Here is a 9,663-nt window from a genome sequence, read left to right on the forward strand (position 1 = left end):
CTTTTTTACTATTTGCTACATTCTGTTTGCTGGTAGTTTGTTGAGGATTTTTTAGTATGTATTCATTAGAGATTGATCATTGATTTATAGTTCTCTTTTTTGGTTGTTGGATTCATGTCTGGTTTTGTAATCAGGGTAATAGCTTCTAGAAATGACTTTGGGAGTGCTCCTTCCTTTTCTATTTCATGAAAAAGCTTGAAGAGTATGGTTTTTAGAACTTCCTTTGTAGTTTTTTTTGTTAGATTGCCTTAGGTTTTTAAAATATTTGGTTTATTCTTTCAAAGAACCATCTTTTGTGTTATAATTAGTGTTTTTATATATCCATCTATAGCCTCATACAGTCATGGGGTGGGTTTCTAGAGTTTTTTGATTGATTCGTGATTTAATGCTGGGATTATGGGTATGAGTGCTACATCTGCCCACAAATACAGTGGTCCCTTATTTGTCATGGAAGTTACATTCCAGACACCCCATGATAAGTGAAAATCAACGAAGTAGCAATGTTCTATTTATTTTAGTATTTATATATATTTTAAGGCTTTATAAACTTCCCATACTCTTATAAACTGTTCCCACACTTTAAAAAACACTTCTAATGTTCTTAACTATTTTCTAAATTTGTAACCTTATGTAATTTTAACAACATATTATACTGTACAGTACTGCAAAATCTTGTGATAATGCAAAAATCCATGATAAATAATTTAGATTAATATTTTTGAAAACCTGTGAAACAGTGAGTCTGTAAAAGTTGAACCATGAAATAGTGAAGGGCTACTATAGTAGGGAGGGAAAGAAGCTTGCTTCTGCTCATTTCTCCCTTTTTGCTCTTGTTGCTTTTCCTGTTTTCTGCCACCATGAACTGAGGTCCTCTGCCATGTACCACTCTATGTTGGAGCCAGCTGAGTATGGACTGAAACCTCCACAAACTATGAGCTAAATAAAACTTTTCTCCCTTATTTCTGCATCAGATGTTTTGTCTGGTAATGAGAGAAAAATAGCCAGGATATATTAATTTACTCTTTCTTTTATTGTTTGTTTTGGTCTTAATTCCATTGATTTCTGGTCTGTTTTTTATAATTCCCTTCCTCGTACTAGCTTTGTGTTTGAATTGTTCTTGTTTGTTTTAAACCTTAATGTGAAGTGTTGTTTATTTAGATTGTTTGTGTTTTTGTGATGTGGGCATTCACAGCTATAAATTTCTCTCTTAGGACAGCTTTCATTGTATCCCATAAGTTCTGATATGTTGTATTGGCATTATCATTTAATTCTAGAAACTGTTATTTCTTCCTTAGTTTCTTCTATAATGTGTTGTTTAGTTTCCATACATTTGCATACTTTCTGTGTTTTCTTCTATTATTGATTTCTAATTTCATTCCTTATAGTCCAATAATCCATGTGGTGTAATTTCAGTTGTTTTACATTTACTTAGACTGATTTATTGGCTGGTATATGGTCTGTTCTTGAGAAATTTTCACAATCTACTGAAAATATGTGTTTGGTTGTTGTTGGGTGGAACATCATGTGGATATCTATTAAGACCATTTGTTCAAAGGTTTTGTTCAACTCTGATTACTGTGGGGAGTTTTGTCTAGTAGTACTTGTTTTATGAAATTGGGTACACCATTGTTTCATGCATACAGTAAAACTTTGACTTGCATGTGTAATTCATTTTGAACATGCTTGTAATCCAAAACACTTTGCATGTCAAAGTAAATTTCCCCATAAGAAATAGTGGAAACTCACAACCCCAAAATATTCATACAAAGGTATTACAACAGTGTAATATAATACAAAATAATAAAGTACTAACTATAAAGAAAAAGAAATTAACTTGCACTTACTTTTAAAAACCTTCTTGTCTGGTGTAAGGAACATAAGACATTTTATTGTGTAGGATGAATTTCACTATCACTAGTGGAATTGCACCTATTGACTCAATGGAATCTTTTTCTTGTTCTGCAGCTTTAACAAGGAAACTATCCAATGATACTTACTTTTGCCTTTTTGGGAGCATTTTTCAGAAATGTGACATTGCATTGTTAAACAGATTCATCACTGTCAGTGTTATTGTTTTCTTATTTGGGTTGTACTTTTCTACCAAATTTTACACTGTTTCCTACATTTTACACATCTCCCTAATTTCATTGGAAATGGAGGTTTTTTTCTACCTTTGTCTCCCCTCTCTGCCTCCTATGACCTCTGTATCATTAGGAGACATTCACTCACAAGCGGTTGGTGGGGGGGGGAAGAGAGGAGAGGGGAGAGAATGATTCACTGGCTTAGTTGTGATCTTGTGATATGTGATGTCACATACTACTTATATTACAAGACATTGCTTGTTAATCAAGTTAAAGTTGATAACATTTTGGCTCATCTTGAAGAACACTCAGAGAACAAGTTACAATCCAAGCTCTCCATAATGATGTGTTTCCTCTTTCAATGATCCAACAATCCTTATTGGATTGTTCCCTTAACCAATATGTAGTGGCCTTCTTTGACACTTTTGAGCTGTTTTTCTCTGAATATAAGATGGCTTTGCCTGCATTTTAAAAAATAGCTTGTGGGGAGTCTACAAGGGTCCAAGACCCGGGAATAAGTTGCGGCAGTGGGGGCCGGCGGAGGCCAGAGCTCTGAGATAGGGTCTTCCTCCAGGATTTAGAACTCTGGACCACTTGACTCCGGCTGAAGCCGTCCATTCTTGCAGAAAGTCCCGGGTGCCTTCTAAGAAGGGTGCAGCTGTTTTTGGGCCAAGGCGCTTTTTGGTATGGCGATAGCGGCATTCCTGGGCTTTCAGGAACAGGAAGTTCTCCTTATAGTGAAACTTGAGGAGGACTGCGCCTGGGCCCAGGAGCTACCTACCCCTGACCCTGGGCCCAGCCCCGAGGCCTCCCATCTGTGCTTCAGAAGGTTCCGCTTCCAAGAGGCTGCTGGTCCCTGGGAGGCCCTCTGCCGCCTCCAGGAGCTTTGCCATGGGTGGCTACAGCCCGAGATGCGCACCAAAGAGCACATCCTGGAGCTGCTGGTGCTGGAGCAGTTTTTGACGATCCTGCCCCAAGAGATCCAGAGCAGGGTGCAAGAACTACATCCGGAGAGTGGTGAAGAAGCAGTGACCCTTGTGGAGGATATGCAGAGAGAGCTTGGGAGACTGAGGCAACAGTTGCCTGAGAGCTTAGAGGACATGGCAATGTACATCTCCCACGAGGAGTAGGGGCATCAGAACCCTAGTAAGAACCCTCTCCAGGGACACAGTGCAAGAGAGTTATGAGACTGTGGACTCACTGGGGCCTCACATTTCTAGTCAGGAGGCCTTAAGCACCCAGGTGGGACAAGGAGAAAAACCATGGGATCCCAATATCCAGAGTTGTAAGGAGGACAGGAGTCCCAGGAGCCCAGCTCCAGGGGAGGAGAAATTTGACAACCAAGAAGGAAATATTCAGCCTATTTCCCCTGAGAACACTCACCCCCAGGTGCTGCTCTCTGGCCACAACAGAGGGGAGGTTCCCTGGAGTCCTGAGCAGGGCTGGCCTCATGAAAGGGCAAAAGGGCATTGGGAACTTCCTCTGGAAGATCAAATGGAGCAGTCCTTAGCAGGAGCCACAAGTTGCAGAGAACTGGGGCCACCAAAGGAACTGCAGCCAAAAAAAACTTCATTTATGTCCCCTATGTGGCAAGAACTTCTCTAACAACTCAAACCTAATTAGACATCAGAGAATACATGCAGCAGAAAGACCATGTATGGATGTGGAGTGCAGTGGAATCTTTAGTGGACACCCACATTTTTTTTCACTGCATAGAGCACATCTGGGAGAGGAGACCCATAAGTGCCTAGAATGTGGGAAATGCTTCAGTCAGAATACCCATCTGACTTGCCATCAGCGCACCCACACAGGTGAGAAGCCCTATCAATGCAATGTATGTGGAAAAAGCTTCTCTTACAACTCCAACCTCCATAGGCACCAGAGGACACACACTGGGGAGAAGCCCTACAAGTGCTCTGAGTGTGGGGAGATCTTTTTTGTAGCTCCAACCTTCTTTGACACCAGAGGATCCACACAGGAGAGAGGCCCTATAAGTGTGCTGAGTGTGGGAAAAGTTTCTCTCGGAGTTCTCACCTTATCATTCATGAAAGAACCCATGAGAGAGACTCAACCCCTTCTCAGAGAATGGGGTGGCCATAAATAATGGTACCCCCTTTCTTACAAACCAAGGAACCCACAGAGCAGAGAAGAAACTCTGAATGTTCAACTTGTGGGAAAAGCTTCCGGCAGGGTATGCACCTCACCAGACATCAGAGAACGCACACAGGAGAGAAACCATACAAATGTACCCTTTGTGCAGAAAACTTCTGTCATAGATCCAACTTAATTAGGCATCAGAGAATTCACACAGGAGAAAAACCCTATACCTGTCATGAATGTGGAAACAGTTTCTCTCACAACTCTAATCGGATTTGTCACCTAAGAACCCATACTGGAAAGATACCTTATAAGTGTTCTGAATGTGGAGAAAGCTTCTCTCAGAGTTCGCGCCTTATGAGTCATCAGAAAACTCACATGGGTTAGAAATAATGGGATTTCTTTTTGTCCTAGGTTAGGTGGTATTTAAAGGTTGTCAAGAGCTGGCTTGCATTCTTTGACCGAATGACCACTTTGTTTTCCGAGAGGAAATGAGGGCTCATCTTGAGGGTAATGCAGAGACAGCAAATGATTGTTGTAAAACTAAAGAGGAGTTGTTTGCAGTTGTAAGGTTTGAGGTAACCAGATCAGGGACACTTGTATTTAGTCCATTCCATCCCACTTTCTTGATATGTGTACCCCATATGTAGTTTGGGTGCCTTACTATATAATGTTCCAACAATTTTGGGAATTCATGGGATCTTCTACTCTTTCTTCACTTGGGACTGCAGAAGCATTGAGGTTCCTAACGCCCTCGAGACCAAAGAGGGGCCAGATTTCCTGAGAAACCAGCCTAGTGGTCAACAAGGTATAGGTTACAGTCCTCTGGCTGGGAATCCGTGAACATCCAGGTCAGTCACAATAATACATGTCAGTGGCCTGGCAGGAGTGCCCATTGGCAAATCACATGATATGTGACCTCAGACAAAAAGGAAATGGAGACTTAAGGGAAACTTAATGAAAAACTTGTGGGTGAGTCTAGACACTGGCAGTTGAAATGAGTGTGTAATCATTCTATTCTTTGGACAGATTGAGGCTTTCTTCCATATCCAAAAATGATGCACAGAGCTCTGAACTCTTGTTCCCAGGTGGAACAAGATGGATCTCTAGGAAGGATTGATCTCTAGAAAGCACTGAAAATGTGGATCCTAGGGAAATAAGGGATTATGCCTGTCCCTGTTCACAATGTTTGGATGGTAATAAATGTCTTCAGGAAAAAAAAATAGCTTGTGGGTTTCTTTTTGGATTAAATGTATTTCTTGTATGTAGTATACTGTTGGGCTTTGTTTCTTGATTCATTTTGCCTGTCTGTGTCTTGTGGTTTGGAAATTGAAGCCATTTTCATTGAGATTTATTATTGATAAGTGTTTATTTAATCCTGTCAGTGCATTATTTTCCTCTTGTCAATTACTTGCTTTTCCCTACTTGGTATATACATGCTTTTCATAGTTACCTTCATCGTTTTTTTCTAGGGTATCCTTGAGAATTTTTTTTGGAATGTTGGTTTAGTGGTCAAGATTTTCTTAGTGCTATTTATTATGAAAGTATCTTATTTTCCATCAATTCTGAAAGATTTTTTGGATATGTCAGCATGAGTTGGAAATTGTTTACTTTCAGTGCTTGAAACATTTCATTTCAAGCTTTTCTGGATTACGGGTTTTGCTGAGAAGGCTGCTGAAATTTAAATGGGTTTTCCTTTACATACGATTAATTGCTTTTTCTCTAGCTGCTTTGTAGATTCTTTTTCTTTCTTTCTTTTTTTTTTTTTTTTTTTTTGAGGGTGGGATTGAACTCAGGCCCTTGCACTCGCCAGCCAAGCGCTTATGCTCTTGAGCCATCTCCCCAGCCCCTGCTTTGTAGATTCTATTCTTGTGCTGCACTTCTGGAATTTTGACTGTAATATGTCTTAGAGTGGTTCTTTTTTGATCCTGGCTATTTGTAGTTCTGAATGTATCACTTATTTGTATGTTGAATTCTTTAACCTTATTTAGAAAAAGTTTAGCTATTATTTCAGCAAGCAGTTTTAATGCCATTTGTGCTATTCACTTGATTTTTCACCAATTCCAATTAATTTCATATTAGTCTTCTTTGCATCATCTAGAAGCTGTTGGAGCCTCTTCTTGTTCATATTTTTAAGCTGTCTCATTAATTGGTCACTGAAAATAGCTTTTTCTTCTAATTCTGAGACTCTGTCCTAACATCAGTCATTTCTGCTGCCTATTGCTTGGTTAGAAGTTTTACTCTCTGGAATTGCTATATGGAACCCTTTTCTCATCTTTAATCCTGTTCTGTGCTAGTCCTGCATGTTTTGCACTATTTTATTCATCTCTTCCCTTGTTATTAATGTCTTTTTTAGACTCACTTATGATTCTGTTTAATTGTCCCTATATCTTATTACTTGTATTGAAAGTAGAAACTAAAATTTTAAATAAAAACCTGACCAGGATACCCTCCAAGAGGGAAGACATGTCTGGCAGGACTGATAACAGGATAACAGGGCATTTCTTCCTTTGTATAGTATGTGCTTGGAAAATTTTTTTTAAAAAATTAAAAAAAAAATGAGCCAGCCAGATAGCTCAGTGGATTAAAGTGCCTGCTTAGACAGACACAGGGATTTGGGTTTGATCCCCAGCATGCTGTGCTGCCCCTGGGGCATGCTGAGGTGGTGATTAAGACTGGGTGTGGTGGCATGCGCCTGTAATCCCAGCACTTGAGAGGCTGAAAATAGGAGGATCACTAAGAGTCCCATCTGTGCAGTGAGACCCTGTAGACCCTGTACTCAAACATATATTTAAAAAGCATGTGCTTGATATAACTCATAGCCTTACAGTGTAACTTGAGATGTTCAAACTCCTTCAGCAACCCACGTTGTTACTCAGCCCTACAACCGTGTTTGCCAAATCTGACTATGTTCCTCCCTGATCACTATTCCTTTAAAAGTCCCAAAACCTCACCTGGTGGGGCTTTAGCTCTTTCAGAGAGGTCCTAGTCAGAAGCTCACCGATGTAACAAACTGCTTCCTAAACCTTTTCCCCCTGTATTTGGCCCATTTTTTGTAACATTTCTTGGTTCAACAACTGTGAAGACCTGCTGACTGCTTAGGTTACCTGCTGAGGTCTGGTGGCCAACATGGGAACCCCTTCAGGCTCCTTGATGGGAAGGTATGCCCTCCAGACCTTCATGGAATCTCCTCCAGGGGCCAGGATTGGGGGCCCTTGTTTGGTGCTAACAGCTCTTATTTGGCCCAAAGAAGAAGAAAAGACAGTCTTCACATAAGGTAAGACCTGAGGCCTACCCCAGTAAGTCCATCAGTCTGTTACTCAGTCCTGCCTAAGTACCTCAGTCAGTCTGTCAGTCTATTAGTCCTGCCCATATCTGGGCAGAAGGAAAGACTGATCACCTCTTATTAGTTGTTAGTTAAGGCCACCTGCAAGGGAAAAGAAGCTGGAATGTTTAAACCCTGAGTGTCTGCTGATTGATTGTGTAACTGTTCAGAATGCACAGCAAAAGCAGTAGAATTCTGTCTGGGCTCCATGGCCCCATTGGGACCGCAGTGCTATGGAGCTTGGCTGGGCCCAGGGTGCAGTTCTCTATGTGTCTATTAAAGGCAGAACAGAGTACCTACTGATGCTTCTCCATAGTCCATGGTCACAGCATTGCTGTGAGAGAGGCAGGCAGCCAGGCTGGCGGTTAAATGGTTTATCTCTGCAGGGCCCTTGCCCTTGGTCTGTTCTGTTGTCATCCAAGGGTGCTCACATGCACCGCAGAAGATAGAGTGGGTACCAGCCAGAGTAAATGCACGAGCTCAGATTGCATGCTAAGAAACTTCCAGAGAAGATTCCCTGATGACTAAAAAGTAAAAATAAAACCTGTCACAAATCAGACAAGCTTTATCCTGTCTCACCTGAGGACCCCGAGTCCAATCTGCCTCATTACTGTTGCAAGCCTCAAGTTGCCCAGCCAGCCTCCATGCCCCCCTCAGCCAATCCAAGTGCTGCTGCTTCAGCTAGCAGCGCTGCCTAAAGTAAAAATACTACATGAAACTGTGGCCCTGGTGCCCACCTGCCAGAGGGTGGAGACCAACACGGACCTGCCTGCCAGGATGTGGCATGCCTGAAGAGGATAGAGGCACAGCGCTGTGCTGAATGGAGTGTGTGTTTGGGGGTGGTGGTTTGGCACCACCAGGCTCCCTGGGTATGGCTGCAGCACCCGGTGCACCTGGGACAGTCCATGAGAAGGGCCCAGCTTATGCCCAGAGTTGCTGCTGCAGCCAAGGCTGCTGCTGTTGTAGCTGGAACTGTCGCTAGCCCCCCCATTCCAGGATGCCACTCGCTTCACTGCCGTCAAGCTGTCTCAGAACCTGTCTCTGTTTACCTGCTCTAGCTGCACCCCTAGGTCTACATCTACTGTATAGTCCTCCGCACAGGACTAAAGGAAGAAGACAAAGGCCAATAAACATTTTCAGAATAACCATAGTCACCCAAAAGAACCCAATTAATGTCCAGCCAAATTTATGACTGTGAAATCCACAGGGTCTGTACACCCTTTGACCCAGAAGTACCTCAAAATCAGCAGGTTGTCAATGCTGCCTTTGTTGCCCAGTCTGCCGCTGACAGTAGGAAAAACTCCACAAGGTTGATGGCTTTGCTGGCATGAATGCACCCAGTTACTTCAGATTGCTCAATAAGTTTTTGTAAACCAAGACAGAGAAAAAGAGACACAGAGGTATAAAACAAGTTGCAACGTCCAACAGAAAGCTGTTCTGGCTACAGTGATAGGAGAGCCGGTTCCTGAAGTATCCTGCCAAGGCCAATCCTATCGTGGCAACCAATATAAGGGATGCCACACGCCTCACAACCTAAAATTGGTGACAGCACCTATACCCTTGGAACTGACTGATGTATTCACTGCAGACCGTTGGACACTGGAAAGATAAATGCCTCCCTTGTCCGAAGGACACAAAAAATCCTGATTGTCTGGGGCTACCCTAGCCTGAGCCTCTTCTCCCCCTCTTTGATGACAACAGGACAGGCCAGACCCCATGAGACTGGACCCTGAGAGAGAAAAGTCATCTGTTCCATTCTAAGACCTGAAATTTTTTTTTAATTTTATTTTTTCCCATAATTTTATTGAGAAACAAATAGCAATGAGACAGTTTCAAATCAAATTGGTAGGACAGTTTCAATAATTCACATATTGCATACATTCTTCCTAGTGGCTAATTGCTATACAAGATGCGGACATGATATCCTACTTACAAACACTATTAGAACAAATCCCTTCATTCATTAAGAGAATGTAACTATATATGTATCCTAACCATTTTGAATACACTGATACAAAATGGACATTGATCTGTATACCCCCCCTTTTTTTTTTAGTTCCGTCATTTGAATATTATAGGTGTGTTAACTCAGCAAAATATTCTAAAAGAGTCCAGTAGCCCATAATAGTACTGGGTCTTCCGCTTGACTGGCAATGTCAG

General features: G+C 41.9%; 1 protein-coding gene and 1 pseudogene across 4 annotated transcripts in view; both read left to right on the top strand.

Moving 5' to 3' along the window:
• Positions 1 to 9,663, top strand: part of Cep112 (centrosomal protein 112) — a 722,997-nt gene that overhangs the window by 219,200 nt on the left and 494,134 nt on the right. The gene's annotated exons all lie outside the window — the stretch shown is intronic.
• Positions 2,768 to 4,565, top strand: LOC111816487 (annotated as a pseudogene).

Source organism: Octodon degus, unplaced genomic scaffold, assembly GCF_000260255.1.
Source record: "Octodon degus isolate 3935 unplaced genomic scaffold, OctDeg1.0 scaffold00033, whole genome shotgun sequence".
Lineage (NCBI taxonomy): Eukaryota > Metazoa > Chordata > Mammalia > Rodentia > Octodontidae > Octodon > Octodon degus.